Raw genomic sequence first — 23,341 nt, 5'->3', positions numbered from 1 at the left:
TAGGAAGTCAACTAGCTCTGAGTTTGGCTGAAAAACATTACTTTCTTCTCTATTTTCTCTCTTCTCCCCTACATTAAAGAAATGCTGATGTATTTTCAGAGACTCAGTCTTCAGAAACAATGTATCAGAACCAAAGGAACTGGTAGTTTTATTCTTAAGTCAGATTTTTATTCTTAAAGATGATTTAAGATCAATAAAATTGATCAATTAAATCCAATTAAATTAACTCAATTAAAACTAATAAAAGAAGTATAAATATTAACCAAAAACTGATTTGAGAATTTTAGAATAAAGCATCAAAAAAAACTAGGGCTTCCCTGGTGGTGCAGTGCTTAAGAACCCGCCTGCCAATGCAGGGGACACGGGTTCGAGCTCTGGTCAAGGAAGATCCCACATGCCACGGAGCAACTAAGCCCATGCAACACAGCTACTGAGCCTGTGCTCTAGAGCCCATGAGCCACAACTACTGAGCCTGCGTACCACAACTACTGAAGCCCGCGCGCCTGGAACCCGTGCTCTGCAACAAGAGAAGCCACTGCAATGAGAAGCCCAAACACTGCAACAAAGAGCAGCCCCCGCTTGCTGCAACTAGAGAAAAGCCTGTGTGCAGCAATGAAGACCCAACGCAGCCAAAAATAAAAAATAAGTAAAACAAATAAATTAAAAAAAAAATCAAAAAAAAAATTAGTTGAACTTTTCCCCAGTAAAACAAATGATGGTGTGTTTAACTTGCAAAATAACCTAGATTTTCCACTTTAAAGCCTGAATGAAATATGTGATAAGACAAAGTAATAAGTGAAAGTGCCTTGCCCAGATTCTGGAACTTAATAAGTACTAAATAAATGTTGATATATGAATGATGGCCTCTGACTTCTGCTGTTTTGACTAAAGATAAAATCCTAAAAATTTATTATGTGTGTGCTGCTTGATTTTTCCTTTATTATTATTCTAATGGTATTACAGGACAAAAATTACAAGGATATTCAAAACCCAAGATTATTTTCATGGCTATTGTGGTTTTATAAATTAACATGGACCACTGCATCATCAGTAGAGCTATGGCATCCATACCAATTGTGAATACTGACTCTGTAGATTGAGCTTGTCACAGTCAGTTTTCGCATCCCATGGCCTGCTGGGCTGAGTTAGTGTAGACATGGCCCACGGAGTACAAAGTCTTTCAGAATCTGATGTAAAGCTAAAGAAACCCATGACAAAGAGATCTACAGTACAAGTATTCTGAAGTTATTTTTGTTTTTCTACATTATTCCCCTTCTCACTTGTATTCTGTTTAGGGGCAAAGTATGATATAAAAAGGTAGCCAAGAATTAGTTTTCATAGTCCTTTCAATTACTATACTAAAAGTGATTAATTTATTTATTATTACTTTAACCAACAAACCCCATGGGATGGGTTTCAATAAGGATGTGCCTAGTACCAAAATTCGATCTTTTAACACTACACCTTTAGTAAAATATTAAAAAAAAAAAAAATCCTGACAAAGAATTACTCTGATCTTTTTCCTTTAGACTATTAATACAAATTGATTCTGGTTTCCTGAACCAGAATTTTACTTGGTTTTAATTCATTTTTGATAGCATAAGAAAGAAAACAGCTCTTTCTAAATTATTCACCATGTTGTTTAATGAGTGAGCACTGCACAATGTGATGGCTCCTGAAAATCCATTAGTCTATTGTGAAATATATAATTATAGACTGTTATGAAAATAAGAAATTTTTATTACACATATGCATTTGACAACATGCAATTAGTTTTAGACTCTCTAACATATGTTTTACTTAATGGTGAGTGAGTATGCATTATCATTTAATTATGGATAATTTCAAATACTCATCTAATTTTTTGTGAATCTAGAAATAAAATTAAGCATTTGTCAAGAAGCAGAAGAGTAAGTTTTTCTCTGTTTTTGTCCAGTACCAAGAATTATTATGAAATAAATAGTAATAAAGTAGCTTTCCTTGAGTAAATTGCTGAATATTTTTTACCATATATATCCTGCTGTTATATTTATGAATGGTGCTGTTCTTTTATATGAGTTATTCATGAGTAATTTTTCACATAAAGAGGAATCAATAGTACAAAGAACTGTAGAAGCTGTTATGAGTTGCATTAATTAAATACCACTTTTTTCCTGAGTAGTCATTCTAAACACTTAGATTTCATCAATCTACCCTAATTAGAAGAATGTATTTGTATAATCAGGTTACAGAACAAATTATACTTTTTAATGTAACAGTACTTGACCATCCTTGAATAGTTGTTTTGTTATTATATAATGTTTGATGAACTCCCAAAGTTTTTCTACTTGGTGGTTTTGCTATATCTCATAGATAAATTTCTCATAGATAAATTTTCTATGTTTAGAAAAATGATATATAAATAGGAAAAACATGAAACTTATGAGTCCATTTCTTCCTCCATATAACAAATGAAACTGCCATCAAAATACAAGGCCTTACGGGACTTTCCTTGTGGCACAGTGGGTAAGAATCTGCCTGCCAATGCAGGGCACACGGGTTCGATCCCTGGTCCGGGAAGATCCCACATGCCGCAGAGCAACTAAGCCCGTGTGCCACAAGTACTGAGCCCGCATGCTGCAACTACTGAAACCCACGTGCCTAGAGCCCGTGCTCTGCAGCAAGAGAAGCCACTGCAGTGAGAAGCCCGCGCACCGCAACGAAGAGTAGCCCCTGCTCAACGCAACTAGAGAAAGCCGGTGCACAGCAGTGAAGACCCAACACAGCCAAAAAATAAATAAAAATTAAAAAAAAAAAAAGCCTGAGAAATGCTCTTGATTGTTTTCTCATTCTATAAATCCAGAGTGAATGGGATTAATGAGTTAATATTTCTAAAATCAGAATATCTTTATTGAGATTTGTAAGCAAGGGAAAGAAATTTAATATTCCTTGTGACATCTGTCTTGGTATTTATGGTTTAATTTGCATTTTTGACAGGATATATTGCTTTAAAAAAAGCAAATCCACACATTATAAAATGTAAGTAGAATGATTGTAATTAAGTTTGGGCTATGTAAATGTTTGCTGAAAGTAACTAACACCCTAAAGCAGATTTTTTTTGGTAAAAGAGGGCTAGAATTATCTGCTGTGGCTGTCTTTGAAATAAAAGTGGCCTAGATAACTGTATTGCTTCTCTGTTTGTTTTGATGAAACCTTAACTAGAATGCTAGATGAGTGGCACGTACTGAGTAACTTATTGTTGTAGGCAAAGTAATGGCCCCAGAGATGTCCATAACCTAATTCCTGGAACCTATGAATATGCTACTTTATAGGTAACAGGGATTCTGCAGATGTGATTAAGTTAAGGTAGTTTGAGATGAGATTTTCCTAGATTTTCGTGGTGGGCTCAGTGAAATCACAAGAGTCTTTATAAATGGAAGAGGAAGAGGGAGGCAGAAAAAGAGAGTCAGAGGGAGATGTGACTAGTGAAGAATGGTCAAGAGATGCATGTGGTTGGCTTTGTGGCCACGTAGGAGCCAAGAAACGTGGGTGATTTCTGGATGCTGGAAAATTCAAGAAAACAGATTCGCCCTCAGATCCTCCAGAAAGGAATGCAGCTCTACCAACACCTTAAATTTAGTCCCATGGGACCCATGTTAGACTTCTAACCTACTCACATCTGTTTTCCCATGTGGTAAGATAAAATCATAAGATAATAAGTTGGTGGTGTTTTAAGCCACCAAGTTTACGGTAATTTGTTATAGTAGCAATAGAAAACTAACATCCATTAACCACAACTACAATATTATGACAGCAACTGCTGGTAATAATAAAATAGGTGGTATTTATTTACCTCTTATCATGTGCCTGCAACGTAAGAATTTTGCAAAAATTATTTAATTTAAATCTCACAAAAAACTTATGAGGTTGGTACTATCATTAGCTCCATTTTAGAGATGTGGAAATTGAGGCTTCAGTTAAAATGTAAGTAAACAAGTACTGCATGAGCTTCCCAGAAGTCTGACTTCAGTCATTTCTCTCTGTCCTTCCTGTCGGTTAGTGATGGGATAAACAGAGTCTTCTTTCTCTTCAATTCTGGTTTTTGAAAATCTTTCCAAAAGATTTTCTAAGTTTAACACTCATTTAAATTTAGTCAAACATAATGAACACAATTTAATATTTTATAAGTGAGCATCTTACAGTACCTTAAGATTATAATTAAAATCACCAATTCTTAGTGTGTAGAAATGTAGAGAGACAAATGTCAGGCCTTGGTTGATTCTATACTTAACTCTGTATCTCAAACCTCAAACAAATCAGCATTTTCTTGTCCCTGCTGAATAAAACAATGTGTCACTTAAGTTTTACATTATATAGATTTCCATCATCCAATACTGGATATTTTGATTAAGGTAAAGATTTCCTTTTTTCATTCTTTACCTGAATCCATCCTGTTTGTTTTTATCCCATTATTAATTTGAAAAAGCTAATGTGTAACATATTTATCTGAGAACTATAAAGCCATATTGTATTTAACATGTATCAAGTATCCTGTATTCCTAGTAAACTTGTCTGCACAGGAATTGTTAATTTTACTTAACTCCTCCTATATTTTTCTTTACATTTTTAATTCTTCCAGATTTGCATTTTTACCTATTTGTCATTTGCCTTCTGAATCTGATTAATCAAATCTACTTACTTTTCCTAAATAGGTTTTTTTTCTTCTTCTTCTTGGTTTATATTGTGTACAGTTGTGGACAGAAATTATTTTTCTTGGACTCATTTCTCATTTTCTCTACACTTTTTAATATGTTAATATCATTCAATTCCTATTTTTCACTTAGATAATATCTGATGATGACAGCTGTTGCAGTATAAATTGTACACAAGGTAGTTTAAAATGCATTTTGATGACTGCTCCTTGTGCACGAGGCAGGGTGTTAAAGCTTGTCCGTCTTCACTCAAATCTTCCTCCTCAGAGCTTAAGCGGGTTACGGATTCCAGCCTCCTGACATAAGAAAAAACAAACAAGTAGCAAAATAGTAAAACAACCAATTGCAAATGTCATCTCTTAGAAGCTATGAAATAGTGCTAATAATAATTATTATCATGATTACTAAGGGGAGAGCCGCAAGACCCACACTGCTTATTGTTGGTCACGTGCCCAGGGCTGAAAGGTACACAGAGGTATTTGGAACTCTGACATAATTCTTCCATCGGCTTCCTATAACCACTGCAGGTTTATAAGACAAAAGGGAATTACAACGGAGAAGGTCAGTCCGAAACCAAAGCAAAACACTTAGAAATATCCAGGATTTGGACCCCAAATTTCTCTTCGGAACTTCAGGCCCCCATGAATTAGTTAATTAGTTGTTCTCAAAGCGTGATCCCAGTCCTAGTAACATTAAAATCACCTGGGAACTTGCTAAATGCAAAACCTCCAGCTCTACCTCAGACTTACTGAATCAGAAACTCTGGGGAAGAAGCCCAGGAATTTGTGTTTTAACAGTCTCTCCCGGTGATTCCGGTACCCGTCGATGTCTGAAAACCTGTGGTGTAGATCCTAGGGGAGCCGAGAGGTCCTTTCTCAAGGACTAGGCTTGTTTAAGCAATTTTGATGATGCTTCCTTTTTTGTTGACTGTACCCCAGCTCTCTGTTTATCCTTCAGAGAGTGGAGTGACTTTCCAGGGCAGAGAAGGAGCCACAGTGCAAGCAAAAAACAAACAGAAACATAAATTAAAAAAAAAACACTAATAAGACCTCATAGGCCTAAGCACTTATAACTTCTTTTCACTCTTAGAATTCTGTTCCCCAACACACAGTGGGCCAGAAGAGTTCTCAGAGCTTGGCCAGTTGGACATATGATGTTGCTGTTTTATGACATGCACTAAAACATCAGAGAAATAAGTTAGAAATGCTGTCAATAAATTCAGGTTTTCACAGATGACAGGTCCCACTCCTAACAAAGTTACCGCCTTTGAGTGAACAAACAAACAAGAAAACACTCACCCTCGTTGTTGCCAATTTATCTTTTAAGAAGTACTTTTGTGGCTTTCCATGCAGAATGTACTATACAACCACAGCACACCTACCAAATCCTGAGGCCAGCTACTTGATGGCTGCAGACAGCTGAAAATTTGAAACTGAATAATCCATGAGGTGTGGTGTTTACTAGGAACGAGTACTCTGTTTCATTAACTAATTTAAATACCTTTATTATGACCCTTAAGAAGTTCCCTGGTTTGGAAAATTGCAATTTGATGACAATTCAAATATTCTAAATGCTATGATATGTTCAGTGCACATGATAAATTCCTTATTTCAAATTTAAATTGAGGTGTACAGCTTTCATTAATAAAACACTTGTTTCTCACTGCTACCACTAAATATTAAACATATTCTAAAATACTAGTGAAAAGAGAGTCAGTTTTTAGCTTTTCAGAGTTACTCATATGTCCCCATTTGTCTATGTCTAGGATTTCTGTGAACATTCCTCTTCAAGGTGGAAGGAAAAGGAATCCTTTAGCAGCATTTAGGATGTAATCCTTGTCTGTAGCTAAAATAAAATATGTATCTTTACTTGGTAAAGTTTTGTGGAGGACTTTTTCAGATTTTTAAGGGTAATATTAGTTGAGGGGCACTCCCTTTTTGCTTAAAGTATTTCAGTAGCTTCCTACTCGATCGCCCTTGTCCCAGTTTATTTTTTTTTTTCCTTTTAATCCACCTTACTACTAAATAAATTTTTCTAAAACTTTTAAAACCTTACTTTCATTAAACCCTTCATAGTTTTTCATTACCTGTGGGCTAACTCATTTTGACTTCATCTCTTATTCTATTGTTACATCTAGATTTTGGAAAACTCATGAGCATGAGTATGCATGCTCATGACAGATCTGGTCCTGTACCAGGATGTATACAAAGCCACAGTATCACCATGGTGAATCTTCTCTTGGAGTGTCATTTTTACTCAATAATAAGTAGTTTAAATAATAATATTTAATTCATGTTCACTTAAAACAAATCAAGAGTATTTTATGCTTGTACAGGACTTCTTTGAGCTCTGTTTTAATTCTTCTGTGAAAATGTTTAAGATGATTTGCACTGTACAAACTTTCCATTCCACCCAACCATGCAGAAATTGGCATTATCTCCCCTTAAGGTTGTCTAGATTCTGGTTCTCTAGGTAGACTCCGCTCATCAGTGACAGTCTCTGATTCTCCTTTTCATCAGGAGGATTCACCATGCTGTGCTCCCCAACAGTAGGTGATTTACCTGGAAACTTACAGATTCCTTCAACTCCTCTAAGTAGCCAGGTTTACTTAACTTGCTCAGATCACCTTGATTTGTCCATTTTGTACAAGCTATTGAGCCAATAGCTGACATTGTAAGGATGTCAGGTTATACTTCCTAATTACTAAGATTCCTCCCCTTGATCGTGACCAGAATGGGTTCCTAAACAAAATAGAAGTTTTAGAAAATATATTTCCTAAAACATGTAAGATGACGTTGAATGTGACTTTTTTGTTGGGGGTGGGGAGAGTGGGGGACTCATAATTCTGAGTGAAGTCCCAAACTAATGACAAAGAGATAAGTATATCCATATTCTACAGAAAGCACAAGATTGCTGCCATGTATTTCTTCCAGGGCTGATTAAGGGGCAAACAAAACTTTCTGAGAACCTCACTCACCATGCCATTTGGCCTACAACAAGAAGGCAAAACTAGAGAAACATTGGTTAAAGAAGAAGGATACGTTAGAGTAGTGAGTCCTTGATCTAGGAGGAGAGTGCTGGGGTGGTCTGATAGCCTCCCAATCCTAAGGATTTTTAAGAAGCTAAAAAATTCAACATTATGGAGGTAAATTTTACATGTGTACAATAAAATGCACCATTTAAAATGTATACATAGTTTGATAAGTTTTGATAAATATAATTACTACCCATGTAATCACAACCACAATCAACATATAAAATATGTCTATCACCACGAAAGTTCCTTTGTGCACTCCACTGTAGGTCCTAGGCAACCACTGATTTGCCTTCTGTCAACTTAGATTAGTTTTCTCTTTTCAAGAACTTCATATAAATGAAGTCAAATAGCACATGCTTTTTTTGTTCTGTCTTTTGCTCAGCATAATGTTTCTCATCTTCATCAGTGTTGCCTGTATCAGTATTCATTCCTTTCCATTGCTGAGCAGTATTTCATTGTATAAATGTATTACAATTGAATTATTTACCTATTAGTGGATATTTACATTTCCAGTTTGGGGCTACTATGAAAGAAGTTGTCATAGACATTCATATGAGTCTTTGTGTGAACAGTAATTTCATGGGTCTGTGTAAATAGACTGGAATAGCAACACTGTATGTTAGGTGTATGGGTAATTTTATAAGAAGCTGTCACAATGTTTGCCAAAATGCCATTATATATTCCCACCAGCAGTATATGAAAGTTCCAGTTGTTCCACATCCTTAGCAGCATTTGATGTCATTAATATTTTTTTTTCATTTGTCTTTCTGTCTGCTGTTCTGACTGGGTGATTTCCATTATTCTATCTTCCAGATCACTTGTTCATTTTCCTGCATTTATTTTCTGCTATTTATTGCGTTTAGCTTCGTTTTCATCTTGGCAATTGAGTTGTCTAGTTTTGGTTGGCTCCTCATAGTTTGTAGTTCCTTGTTACAGTGATCTGCATTTCTATCAATAGCCTTCTGAATTCCTTCAGCATTGTTATTACCTGCTTTTTGAACATGCAGTAGACCGGAGAGGTTTATTTCATTGTTTTTTCTTTCAGGGAAATTCTCTTGTTCTTTTAATTGGGAGTGGTTCCCATGCTTCTTCATTTTACTTATATTTATGTGACTCTATGAATTTAGGAGAAACAGTTTTCCATTGTGTGGTTGTTTTTTTTTTTTTTTTTGAGATAGTTATAGACATTGTGACATTTTATTCCTAAAGACTTCAGCATGTATCATCTAAAAATGAGCATTCTCTAATATAGCTACAGTAGAGTTATAACACTTGGGAAATTTAAAATTGATATAATTCTATGATCTGATACTATATTTCATATTATTACCTAATATGAGTCCTTATTCAAATATCCCCAGTTATTTCAATAATGTCTTTCATTGTATTTTTAATCATCCAAGAGCCAATGAAGGATTACACATTGTATTTAATTACCTCTTTTGTGTCGTTTAATCAAGAGCAGTTCTCCAGTCATTTTTAGTCTTTCATGACACTGACATTTTTGAAGTCCTGGACAGTTATTTTGTAGAACGTTTTCAATTGAATTTATCTGAAGTTTCCTCAAGATTAGACTCAGGTCATGCATTTTTTGGCAGGAATATCACAGAAATGATGTTGAATCCTCAGTGTGTCGTATCAAGAGGTGCCTGATGTTGGTTTGTCCCATTCCACTGTGGTTTTGATGGGCTGTTTTTATGTGGGCGCATCCCTGTGTAGTCTGCATGAGTCTAGTATTTTTGGTGCGAGGGCTGTTTTCGGTTTGGATGCCTGCTACATCTTTCCTCAGGGTGTGCTGGCCATTATCCCCTTGATAGGGGGTGTGATTGGTGTTGTGGTGACCAGAGCCTGCACTGGATGTTGGGTGGGGCCTCCTCTTTGCTCTGTGGTTGTCACAGCCCTGTCTGGTGCAGGGTCTTCTCCCCAGTTATTGGAGTAGAAGCCCCCAGATCTGGGTCGAAGCTGTGGTCATCAATCTTTTAAATTTCATTATCTCAGTGATTTTTAATTTGCATTTCCCTGGTGAGTAATGATGTTGAGTACTTTTTCAGGCTCTTATTGTTCTTTCACATATTTTCATGTGAGCACCTGCTAAAATCTTTTGTCCATTTTTAAATTAGATAGTTCGTCTTATTATTTTGAATTGTAAGAGTTCTTTAAATATCTAGATACAAGTTCTTTGTCAGGTGTATGTATATATATGGTGTGTGTGTGTGCGTGTGTATATAAATATCAGCTTGTAAATTCCTATAGAACTGTTGGTATTTTAACTGGGAAAATTGACATCTTAACAATATTGAGTCTTAACTATACTGATACATTAAATTGGTATGTCTTTCCATTTATTTAGTCTTTTAAGATATCTCTCAGCAATGTTTTATAGTTTTCAATACATAGGTTTTGGACATGTAGAAAATTATCTGTAAATACTTCATTTTTTGGATGCTATTGGAAGTTGTATCATTAAAAAATCTTATTCTCTAATGTATAGAATTATAGTTGATTCTTATATTTTAGTCGTATATACTGAGACCTTAGTAAATGCACTTAGTTCAAGTACTTGTTTTGTAGTTTTTTTTTCTATATACACAGTCTTGGTTCCTGAGAATAGTGACAGTTTAATTTTTTTCCTTTCAATTCTATATGCTTTAATTTTTTCTCTTCTTGCATAATCATAGTTGATAGAACCTTCAGTAGAATATTTATTAGAGTGCTGAGAGCAGACTTCCTTTCTCCCCAGCTTTATTGGCATATAACATTGGAACATTATATAATTTATATATATAACTGACATATAACATTGTAAGTTTAACACCCATTGATTTGATACACATATATTGCAAAATGATTACCACCATAGTATTAGCTAACACCTCTATCATGTCACGTAATTACCATTTCTTTTCTGTGGTGAGAACATATAAAATCTACTCTTAGCAACTTTCAAGCATAAAATACAGTATTATTAATTATAATTGCCCTGCCATACATTAGATCCCCAGAACTTATTCATCTTATAACTGGAAGTTTGTACCCTTTAGCCAAGCAGAGTTTCACTTGCCTTACTCCCAAACTTAGCAGGGGAAACAGTCTTTCACTATTAAGTATGGCATCAACTGCAGATTTTTCATAGATGCCTTTGGTCAGATTGAATTTTCCTTCATTCTTAATTTGCTAATAAATTTATATAAGTGGTTGTCCAGTATAATCACATACATCTATTGAGATAATCATGTTTTCTCCCTTTATTCTGTTAAGATAGGGAATAACATTAGTTTTCAATTGCTAAAACATCCTCAAATTCCTGGAATAAATGCCCCTTGGTCATAATTTTTTTTTTTTTTTTTTACATATATTGTGGGTTCAATTTGATACTTGGTTAAGGATTTTTGCATTTGTGTTCATGAGGGATAGTGACTTTGTAGGTTTCTTTCCTTGTAAAGTTCTTATCTAGTTTTGGCACTGGAGTACTTCTGACTTCATGGGATGATTTGGGAAGTGTATCATCCTTCTCTATTTTCTAAAATAATTTGTGTAGGATTGGCTTTTTTTTTTTTTTTTGGTATAAATGTTTTACAGACTGCAACAATGAAATTATCCTGACCTGAAGTTTCCCTGTGGAGAGATTTTAATTATCCTTTCAAATTCTTGACATATAGCTATTTATGCTTACTATATCTTATTTCAATTTTGGTAGTTTATGTCTTTCAAGGACTTTATTTTGTTTAAACTGGCATAAAGATGTTCAAAGTATCCTTTTAATTTCTGTAGGATCTGTATTGATATGCCCTCTTGTATTCCTGCTATACGTCATTTATGCTTTTTTCTTGATTAATCTAGGTAGAGGTTTATCAATTTAAATGATTTTTCTAAAGAATAACCTTTGATTTCATTAATTTTTCCTTGTTCTTTTATTGATTTATTTGATTTATATTTCCTTAATTTGCTCTTCTTTTGCAAGCTTTTTAAGATTGATGCTTAGATAATTTATTTTAGATCTTTATTTTAATATAAATGTTTAAAGCTATATATTTCCCTCTAAGTACTACTTTATTTGTATCTCACAATTTTTTTTATATGTTTTCTTTCATCATCATTTGTTCAAAATATTTTCTAGTATCTTATGACTTCTTTGATCCATGGGTAACCTAGGAGAGTGTTGTTAATATACAAAATATTTGGCAATATTCCATGAAACTCAAAAACAAAAAGGTTTCTAACATAATTATGTTGTAGTTAGAGAATCTAATCTGTTTGAATGCAGTCTTTCTATATTTACTGAGACTGCTTTTAGGGCCCAACAGATGATCTATCTATTTTGGTGAGTATTCCATTTGCACTTGAAATATAATTGGAAAGTGCTGTTCTATGAATGCCAATTAAATCAGGTTAGTTGATAGTGTGATTCAGTTCTTCTTTGTACTTAATTATTTTTAAATTATTATTTCTAATAATTCCTGAGCAAAGAGTGTTGAAGTCACCATTCAGAAAAGGATAAGCATATTTATATTAGTATGTCTTTGTAATGAATTGCCCCTCTTATTACTAAGAAATTTCCTTTTCTATCCCTGGTAAATTTCTTGTCCTGAAAATCACTTTGTCTAATATTAATATAACCACTCCCAGCTTCCTTTGATTAGCATTTTTGTAGTTCTCTTTGTTCATCCTTTTACTTTTAGTTTATATATATCTTTATATTTAAAGAGCATTTCTATAGACTGATGTATATTTTGGTTTTGATTTTGATTCAGTCTAATAATTTCTACTTTGATTATTGTGTTTGGTTCATGTATATTTAATGTAAAATATTATATAGTTGAGTTTAAGTGCCAAATAATATTCATTTTCTATTTGTACCATTTTTGCTGTGGTTGTTCCTTTGTCCCTTGGTTCTTGCCTTCTCTTGGATTATTTTTTGTCTTTCATTTTATATGCATTACTGAAGTATAAGTTATAGCTCTTTGTTTATTTTTTATTGGTGGTTGTAGAGTTAACAATAAGCTCCTTTATCCTATCAGAGTCACCCTCAAAAAAATATGATACCCCTTCAGATACAGTGTCAGAATCTTAGCAAGTTTGCCCCTAATTCCTCTTCTATCCTTTATGCTGTTGTTGAAATACATTTTATTTCTACCTATGTAATATTTCTGTAATAAGTTATTATTCCTTCATCATGTTATCTTTTAAAGAAATTTTAAAATGTGGATTTCATTTATATTTACACACATAATTACCATTTCAGAAGCTCTTGATGCTTTATGCAGATCAAAGTTGTCATTGGTACCATTTTTCTTCTGCCTGAAGAACTTTCTTTACCATTTCTTGTAGTGCCTATTTGCTGGTAGCACATTTTTTTTCAGCTTTTTTTGGTCTGAAAATGACATTTTTTATCTTCCTTTTTTTTTCTGAGTATAAAATTCTACAGTAACCATGTTTTTAGTACTCTAAAGAAATTATATTTCTTATGGATAGCATTGTTTTTGAACAAGGCTCTGATCATTCTTGTGTTTTTCATATGTATAATTAAGTCTTTCTTTTCTATGATCACTTTTAAGGTTTTCTTTTTTTGATTATGCATGCCTACGTGTGGCTACATCATACTTTACTTTCTTCTTGCTTTTGAGTCATTGAATTTCCCAGATCTATGGGTTTATAGTTTTCATCAAATATGGAAAATCTTTGGACATTATCTCTTTACATAGTTTTTTCTGCTGATTCCACCTTTTGTCATTTAAATTACACATCTGTCAGACCACTTTAAATTGTCCCGTAAGTCACTGTGGCTTTGTTCATTTTTTCTTTGGTCACTTTCTCTCTCTGTTTCAGTTTGAATATTTTTTATTGCTATGTCTTCACAATTACTGATTTTTTCCATCAGTGTATATCTCCTATTTTGCCTATCCAGTGAATTTTTCATATATATCTAGTGTATTCTTTACACCTAGTTTAGCCTTACTTGTAAGGTGCAAATCTTCTGAAGTCTCTCTTATCTGCTCTGATTATTGGATCAAGTCTCTCCACTATGGCTAATTGGTACCTTCTAGTCCAGTTTGCTCTCTGGGAATTATTCATCTTACAGCTCTCCATTAGCTCTTTGCTTGGTCTTTGGAATTTCATCCTATGCCTGATAGCTTAATATTCAAAAACAGACTAGAAAAACCACCTTAGATGTTTCTGGAGTTCTTTCTCTGTATTCTCACTCCTCTCTGTATTTTGCCTGAAAAATCGCAGCTGCCTCAGCAAACCCAAGCCCTGATTTCTGCCTGAGCTCAATGAAACCCCCAAACTGTGCTTGGGTTCCCCTTCCATGTGCTGCAGTCCACAGTGTTCCTCCAGGCCAAAAGTCAGGGAGATTGAAGGATACCTCATTTGTTTTTATCCTCTTAGAGATCACCGTGTTCAACTCCTAAAAACAGTGATTTCATTTTTTTTTTTTTTTAAACCAGAGTTCTGATTGTTTACAAAGTTCAGGCAAGACCAAATTACTTACGTTAATATGGTAGAAGTCTAAGAAAAGGACACACAGTAACAACTCAAGAGGCTTCTTTTAAAGTTTCGAAGTGACAACATTGTTACATGAAGGGGGAGCTTTCAAAAGATGTTTGGCAAAAAAAAAAAACAGAAAAAAAGTCATATTTGCATCTCTCTAAGTTCAGACTGTTCAGCAGAGTAGGACTTTAGGTGAAAATGCTTTAAAGATTTGGGGGTGGGGGATGCATTTTGTAAACAAGGGAAAACAATTTGAGCAGAAATAAAAGTAGAAAGCGTACTGACATTTTTCAAGTTCAGGGGAGACTGACATGCAGAATCCTGGTTTGTATTAGAGGAATCAGCAACTTCATGTTCTGATTTAACTCCCTGATAAATTGGATGTGGTTTGTTTCAATATTTACATCACTTCTGTCAAGTTTCATAATATCAGCTTGGATATCTGGTCACATTTTGATGCTCTTTTAACCTCTCTTTATACTTTGAGTAACACGAGTTATTATTTCTGGGGATTGGTGGTGGGATCAATAAAACCACTGAGAAATTTAGAATATTGCTTTTCTGTGGATCATTTCTACAAGGGCAAGAGAATCAATCACAATCAAAAATTTTCTCACCACATTTATCTATAAGCAGAATGTGCTGAATTGGAATAAATCTTGGGCTAATTTAACTTGGACATTCTGTGTTTCTGGCCTCTGAACTCTTTTTTTTTTTTTTTTTAACATCTTTATTGGAGTATAATTGCTTTACAATGGTGTGTTAGTTTCTGCTTTATAACAAAGTGAATCAGTTATACATATACATATGTCCCCATATCTCTTCCCTCTTGCATCTTGTTCCCTCCCACACTCCCTATCCCACCCCTCTAGGTGGTCACAAAGCACCGAGCTGATCTCCCTGTGCTATGTGGTTGCTTCCCACTAGCTATCTATTTTACGTTTGGTAGTATATATATGTCCATGCCACTCTCTCACTTGGTCCCAGCTTACCCTTCTCCCTCCCGTATCCTCAAGTCCATTCTCTAGTAGGTCTGCGTCTTTATTCCCATCTTGCCCCTAGGTTCTTCACGACCATTTTTTTTTTTTTTTTTAGATTCCATATATATGTGTTAGCATACGGTATTTGTTTTTCTCTTTCTGACTTACTTCACTCTGTATGACAGACTCTAGGTCCATCCACCTCACTACAAATAACTCAATTTCGTTTCCTTTTATGGTTGAGTAATATTCCATTGTATATATGTGCCACATCTTCTTTATCCATTCATCTGTCGATGGACACTAAGGTTGCTTCCATGTCCTGGCTATTGTAAATAGAGCTGCAATGAACATTTTGGTACATGACTCTTTTTTTTTTTATTTTTATTTATTTATTTATTTATTTTTTAACATCTTTATTGAAGTATAATTGCCTTACAATAGTGTGTTAGCTTCTGCCTTATAACAAAGTGAATCAGTTATACATATACTATATGTTCCCATTTCTCTTCCCTCTTGCATCTCCCTCCCTCCCACCCTCCCCATCCCACCCCTCTAGATGGTCACAAAGCACCGAGCTGATCTCCCTGTGCTATGCGGCTGCTTCCCACTAGCTATCTATTTTACATTTGGTAGTGTATATATGTCCATGACACTCTCTTACCCTGTCACATCTCACCCCACCCCCTCCCCATATCCTCAAGTCCATTCTCTAGTAGGTCTGTGTCTTTATTCCCGTCTTGCCACTAGGTTCTTCATGGCCTTTTTTTTTTTTTCCTTAGATTCCGTATATATGTGTTAGCATACTGTATTTGTTTTTCTCTTTCTGACTTACTTCACTCTGTATGACAGACTCTAACTCCATCCACCTCATTACAAATACCTCCATTTCATTTCTTTTTATGGCTGAGTAATATTCCATTGTATATATGTGCCACATCTTCTTTATCCATTCGTCTGTCGATGGACATTTAGGTTGCTTCCAGGTCCTGGCTATTGTAAATAGAGCTGCAATGAACATTGTGGTACATGACACTTTTTGACCTATGGTTTTCTCAGGGTATATGCCCAGTAGTGGGATTGCTGGGTCGTATGGTAGTTCTATTTGTAGTTTTTTAAGGAACCTCCATACTGTTCTCCATAGTGGCTGTATCAATTTACATTCCCACCAACAGTGCAAGAGTGTTCCCTTTCCTCCACACCCTCTCCAGCATTTATTGTTTCTAGATTTTTTGATGATGGCCATTCTGACCGGTGTGAGATGATATCTCATTGTAGTTTTGATTTGCATTTCTCTAATGATTAATGATGTTGAGCATTCTTTCATGTGTCTGTAGGCCATCTGTATATCTTCTTTGGAGAAATGTCTATTTAGGTCTTCTGCCCATTTTTGGATTGGGTTGTTCGTTTTTTTGTTATTGAGCTGCATGAGCTGCTTGTAAATCTTGGAGATTAATCCTTTGTCAGTTGCTTCATTTGCAAATATTTTCTCCCATTCTAAGGGTTGTCTTTTGGTCTTGTTTATGGTTTCCTTTGCTGTGCAAAAGCTTTTAAGTTTCATTAGGTCCCATTTGTTTATTTGTGTTCTTATTTCCATTTCTCTGGGAGCTGGGTCAAAAAGAATCTTGCTGTGATGTATGTCATAGATTGTTCTGCCTATGTTTTCCTCTAAGAGTTTGATAGTGTCTGGCCTTACACTTAGGTCTTTAATCCATTTGGAGTTTATTTTTGTGCATGGTGTCAGGGAGTGTTCTAATTTCATACTTTTACATGTAGCTGTCCAATTTTCCCAGCACCACTTATTGAAGAGGCTGTCTTTTCTCCACTGTATATGCTTGCCTCCTTTATCAAAGATAAGGTGACCATATGTGCATGGGTTTATCTCTGGGCTTTCTATCCTGTTCCATTGATCTATATTTCTGTTTTTGTGCCAGTACCAAACTGTCTTGATTACTGAAGCTTTGTAGTATAGTCTGAAGTCAGGGAGCCTGATTCCCCCAGCTCCATTTTTCGTTCTCAAGATTGCTTTGGCTATTCGGGGTCTTTTGTGCTTCCATACAAATTGTGAAATTTTTTGTTCTAGTTCTGTGAAAAATGCCAGTGGTAGTTTGATAGGGATTGCATTGAATCTGTAGATTGCTTTGGGTAGTAGAGTCATTTTCACAATGTTGATTCTTCCAATCCAGGAACATGGTATATCTCTCCATCTATTTGTATCATCTTTAATTTCTTTCATCAGTGTCTTATAATTTTCTGCATACAGGTCTTTTGTCTCCTTAGGTAGGTTTATTCCTAGATATCTTATTCTTTTTGTTGCAATGGTAAACGGGAGTGTTTTCCTAATTTCACTTTCAGAGTTTTCGTCATTAGTGTATAGAAATGCAAGCGATTTCTGTGCATTAATTTTGTATCCTGCTACTTTACCAAATTCATTGATTAGCTCTAGGAGTTTTCTGGTAGCCTCTTTAGGATTCTCTATGTATAGTATCATGTCATCTGCAAATAGTGACAGCTTTACTTCTTCTTTTCTGATTTGGATTCCTTTTATTTCTTTCTCTTCTCTGATTGCTGTGGCTAACACTTCCAAAACTATGTTGAATAATAGTGGTGAGAGTGGGCAACCTTGTCTTGTTCCTGATCTTAGTGGAAATGGTTTCAGTTTTTCACCATTGAGGACAATGTTGGCTGTGGGTTTGTCATATATGGCCTTTATTATGTTGAGGAAAGTTCCCTCTATGCCTACTTTCTGCAGGGCTTTTATCATAAATGGGTGTTGAATTTTGTCGAAAGCTTTCTCTGCATCTATTGAGATGATCATATGGTTTTTCTCCTTCAATTTGTTAATATGGTGTATCACATTGATTGATTTGCGTATATTGAAGAATCCTTGCATTCCTGGGATAAACCCCACTTGATCATGGTGTATGATCCTTTTAATGTGCTGTTGGATTCTGTTTGCGAGTATTTTGTTGAGGATTTTTGCATCTATGTTCATCAGTGATATTGGCCTGTAGTTTTCTTTCTTTGTGACATCTTTGTCTGGTTTTGGTATCAGGGTGATGGTGGCCTCGTAGAATGAGTTTGGGAGTGTTCCTCCCTCTGCAATATTTTGGAAGAGTTTGAGAAGGATAGGTGTTAGCTCTTCTCTAAATGTTTGATAGAATTCACCTGTGAAGCCATCTGGTCCTGGGCTTTTGTTTGTTGGAAGGTTTTTAATCACAGTTTCAATTTCAGTGCTTGTGATTGGTCTGTTCATATTTTCTATTTCTTCCTGGTTCAGTCTCGGCAGTTTGTGCATTTCTAAGAATCTGTCCATTTCTTCCAGGTTGTCCATTTTATTGGCATAGAGTTGCTTGTAGTAATCTCTCATGATCTTTTGTATTTCTGCAGTGTCAGTTGTTACTTCTCCTTTTTCATTTCTAATTCTATTGATCTGAGTCTTCTCCCTTTTTCTCTTGATGAGTCTGGCTAATGGTTTATCAATTTTGTTTATCTTCTCAAAGAACCAGCTTTTAGTTTCATTGATTTTTGCTATTGTTTCCTTCATTTCTTTTTCATTTATTTCTGACCTGATCTTTATAATTTCTTTCCTTCTGCTGGCTTTGGGGTTTTTTTGTTCTTCTTTCTCTAGTTGCTTTAGGTGCAAGGTTAGGTTGTTTATTCGAGATGTTTCCTGTTTCTTGAGGTAGGCTTGTATTGCTATAAACTTCCCTCTTAGCACTGCTTTTGCTGCGTCCCATAGGTTTTGGGTCGTTGTATCTCCATTGTCATTTATTTCTAGGTATTTTTTGATTTCCCCTTTGATTTCTTCAGTAATCACTTCATTATTAAGTAATGTATTGTGTAGCCTCCATGTGTTTGTATTTTTTACAGATCTTTTCCTGTAATTGATATCTAGTCTCATAGCGTTGTGGTCGGAAAAGATACTTGATACGATTTCAATTTTCTTAAATTTACCAAGGTTTGATTTGTGACCCAAGATATGATCTATCCTGGAGAATGTTCCATGAGCACTTGAGAAAAATGTGTATTCTGTTGTTTTTGGGTGGAATGTCCTATAAATATCAATTAAGTCCATCTTGTTTAATGTATCATTTAAAGCTTGTGTTTCCTTATTTATTTTCATTTTGGATGATCTGTCCATTGGTGAAAGTGGGGTGTTAAAGTCCCCTACTATGATTGTGTTGCTGTCGATTTCCCCTTTTATGGCTGTTAGTACTTGCCTTATGTATTGAGGTGCTCCTATGTTGGGTGCATAAATATTTACAATTGTTATACCTTCCTCTTGGATCGATCCCTTGATCATTATATAGTGTCCTTCTTTGTCTCTTGTAATAGTCTTTATTTTAAAGTCTATTTTGTCTGATATGAGAATTGCTACTCCAGCTTTCTTTTGATTTCCATTTGCATGGAATATCTTTTTCCATCCCCTCACTTTCAGTCTGTATGTGTCTCTAGGTCTGAAGTGGGTCTCTTGTAGACAGCATATATATGGGTCTTCTTTTTGTATCCATTCAGCCAGCCTGTGTCTTTTGGTGGGAGCATTTAATCCATTTACATTCAAGGTAATTATCGATATGTATGTTCCTATTCCCATTTTCTTAAATGTTTTGGGTTTGTTATTGTAGGTGTTTTCCTTCTCTTGTGTTTCTTGCCTAGAGAAGTTCCTTTAGCATTTGTTGTAAAGCTGGTTTGGTAGTGCTGAACTCTCTCAGCTTTTGCTTGTCTGTAAAGGTTTTAATTTCTCCATCACATTTGAATGAGATCCTTGCTGGGTAAAGTAATCTTGGTTGTAGGTTTTTCTCCTTCATCACTTTAAGTATATCCTGCCACTCCCTTCTGGCTTGCAGAGTTTCTGCTGAAAGATCAGCTGTTAACCTTATGGGGATTCCCTTGTGTGTTATTTGTTTTTTTTCCCTTGCTGCCTTTAATATGTTTTCCTTATATTTAATTTTTGACAGTTTGATTAATATGTGTCTTGGCGTGTTTCTCCTTGGGTTTATCCTGTATGGGACTCTCTGTGCTTCCAGGACTTGATTAACTATTTCCTTTCCCATATTAGGGAAGTTTTCAACTATAATCTCTTCAAATATTTTCTCAGTCCCTTTCTTTTTCTCTTCTTCTTCTGGGACCCCTATAATTCGAATGTTGGTGCGTTTAATGCTGTCCCAGAGGTCTCTGAGACTGTCCTCAGTTCTTTTCATTCTTTTTTCTTTATCCTGCTCTGCAGTAGTTATTTCCACCATTTTATCTTCCAGGTCACTTATCCTTTCTTCTGCCTCCGTTATTCTGCTATTGATCCCATCTAGAGTATTTTTAATTTCATTTATTGTGTTTTTCATCATTGCTTGATTCCTCTTTAGTTCTTCTACGTCCTTGTTAAATGCTTCTTGCATTTTGTCTATTCTATTTCCAAGATTTTGGATCATACTTACTATCATTATTCTGAATTCTTTTTCAGGTAGACTACCTATTTCCTCTTCATTTGTTAAGTCTAGTGTGTTTTGACCCTGCTCCTTCATCTGCTGTGTGTTTTTCTGTCGTCTCATTTTGCTTATCTTACTGTGTTTGGGGTCTCCTTATCACAGGTTGCAGGTTCGTAGTTCCCGTTGTTTTTGGTATCTGTCCCCAGTGGCTAAGGTTGGTTCAGTGGGTTGTGTAGGCTTCCTGGTGGAGGGAACTAGTGCCTGAGCTCTGGTGGATGAGGCTGGATCTTGTCTTTCTGGTGGGCACGTCCACGTCTGGTGGTGTATTTTGGGGTGTCTGTGGCCTTATTATGATTTTAGGCAGCCTCTCTGCTAATGGATGAGGCTGTGTTCCTGTCTTGCTAGTTGTTTGGCATAGGGTGTTCAGCACTGTAGCTTGCTGGTCATTGAGTGATGCTGGGTCTTGATGTTGAGATGGAGATCTCTGAGAGATTTTTGCCGTTTGGTATTATGTGGAGCTGGGAGGTCTCTTGTGGACCAGTGTCCTGAAGTTGGCTCTCCCACCTCCGAGGTACGGCCCTGATGCCTGGCTGAAGCACCAAGAGCCTTTCGTCCACACGGCTCAGAGTAAAAGGGAGAAAAAATAGAAAGGAAGGAAGGAAGGAAGGAAGGAAGGAAGGAAGGAAGGAAAGAAAGAAAGAAAGAGAGAAAGGAAAGAAAGAAGGAAGCTATAATATAGTGAAGTAAAATAAAGCTATTGTAAAGCAAAGCTATACAGACAAAATCTCCCCCAGAAGCATATACATATACACTCACAAAAAAAAAAAGGAAAAGGGGAAAAATTAATATATCCTGCTCCCAAAGTCCACCTCCTGAATTTGGGATGATTCGTTGTCTATTCAGGTATTCAACAGATGCAGGCACATCAAGTTGTTTGTGGAGTTTTAATCCGCTTCTTCTGAGGCTGCTGGGACAGATTTCCCCTCCTCTTCTCTGTTCGCACAGCTCCTGGGGATCAGCGTTGGATTTGGACCCGCCTCTGCGTGTAGGTCGCCTGAGGGCGTCTGTTCCCCGCCCAGACAGGTCGGGGTTAAAGGAGCAGCTGCTTCGGGGACTCTGGCTCGCCCAGGCCGCGGGGAGGGAGGGGCACGGAGGAGGCGGGGCGAGCCTGCGGCATCAGAGGCCAGCGTGACGTTGCAGCAGCCTGAGGCGCGCAGTGCATTCTCCAGGGGGATGTTGTCCCTGGATCACGGGACCCTGGCAGTGGCGGGCTGCACGGGCTCCCGGGAGGGGCGGTGTGGAGAGTGACCTGTGCTCGCACACAGGCTTCTTGGAGGCGGCAGCAGCAGCCCCAGCGTCTCACGCCCGTCTCTGGGGTCCGCGCTGATAGCCGCGGCTCGCGCCAGTTTCTGGAGTTCGTTTAGGCGGCGCTCTGAATCCCCTCTCCTTGCGCGCCGCGAAACAAAGAGGCAAGAAAAAGTCTCTTGCCTCTTCGGCAGCTGCAGACTTTTTCCCGGTCTCCCTCCCAGCCAGCTGTGGTGCGCTAACCCCTTCAGGCTGTGTTCACGCCGCCAACCCCAGTCCTCTCCTTGCGATCCAACCGAAGCCCGAGCCTCCGCTCCCAGCCCCGCCCGCCCCGGCGGGGGAGCAGACAAGCCTCTCGGGCTGGTGAGTGCTGCTCGGCGCCGAGCCTCTGTGCGGGAGTCTCTCCGTTTTTCCCTCTGCGCCCCTGTTGCTATGGGATCCGCGCTGTTAGCTGCGGCTCGCGCCCGTCTCTGAAGTTCGTTTAGGCGGCGCTCTGAATCCCCTCTCCTCGCGCAGCAGGAAACAGGGAAGAAAAAGTCTCTTGCCTCTTCGGCAGCTGCAGACTTTTTCCCGGACTCGCTGCCAGCTAGCCGTGGCGCACTAACCCCTTCAGGCTGTGTTCACGCCGCCAACCCCAGTCCTCTCCCTGCGACCGAAGCCCGAGTCTCAGCTCCCAGCCCCGCCCGCCCCGGCGGCTGAGCAGACAAGCCTCTCGGGCTGGTGAGTGCTGCTCGGCGCCGAGCCTCTGTGCAGGAGTCTCTCCGCTTTGCCCTCCGCACCTCTGTGGCTGCGCTCTCCTCCGTGGCTCCGAAGCTTCCCCCCTCTGCCACCCGCAGTCTCTGCCCACGAAGGGGCTCCTAGTGCGTGGAAATCTTTCCTCCTTCACAGCTCCCTCCCACTGGTGCAGGTGCCATTCCTATTCTTTTGTCTCTGTTATTTCTTTTTTCTTTTGCCCTACCCAAGTACGGGGGGAGTTTCTTGCCTTTTGGGAGGTCTGACGTTTTCTGCCAGCGTTCAGTGGGTGTTCTGTAGGAGCAGTTCCACGTGTAGATGTATTTCTACTGTATCTGTGGGAAGGAAGGTGATCTCCGCGTCTTACTCTTCCGCCATCTTCTCTCCTCCCACTCTTTTTGAATTATGGTTTTCTCAGGGTATTTGCCCAGTAGTGGGATTGCTGGGTTGTATGGTAGTTCTAATTTTAGTTTTTTAAGGAACCTCCATACTGTTCTCCATAGTGGCTGTATCAATTTACATTCCCACCAACAGTGCAAGAGTGCTCCCTTTTCTCCACACCCTCTCCAGAATTTATTGTTTGCAGATTTTTGATGATGGCCATTCTGACCGGTGTGAGATGATATCTCATTGCAGTTTTGATTTGCATTTCTCTAATGATTAATGATGCTGAGCATTTGT

The sequence above is a fragment of the Balaenoptera ricei genome, chromosome 9 (assembly GCF_028023285.1).
Source record: "Balaenoptera ricei isolate mBalRic1 chromosome 9, mBalRic1.hap2, whole genome shotgun sequence".
Lineage (NCBI taxonomy): Eukaryota > Metazoa > Chordata > Mammalia > Artiodactyla > Balaenopteridae > Balaenoptera > Balaenoptera ricei.
This window is presented reverse-complemented; position numbering follows the sequence as displayed.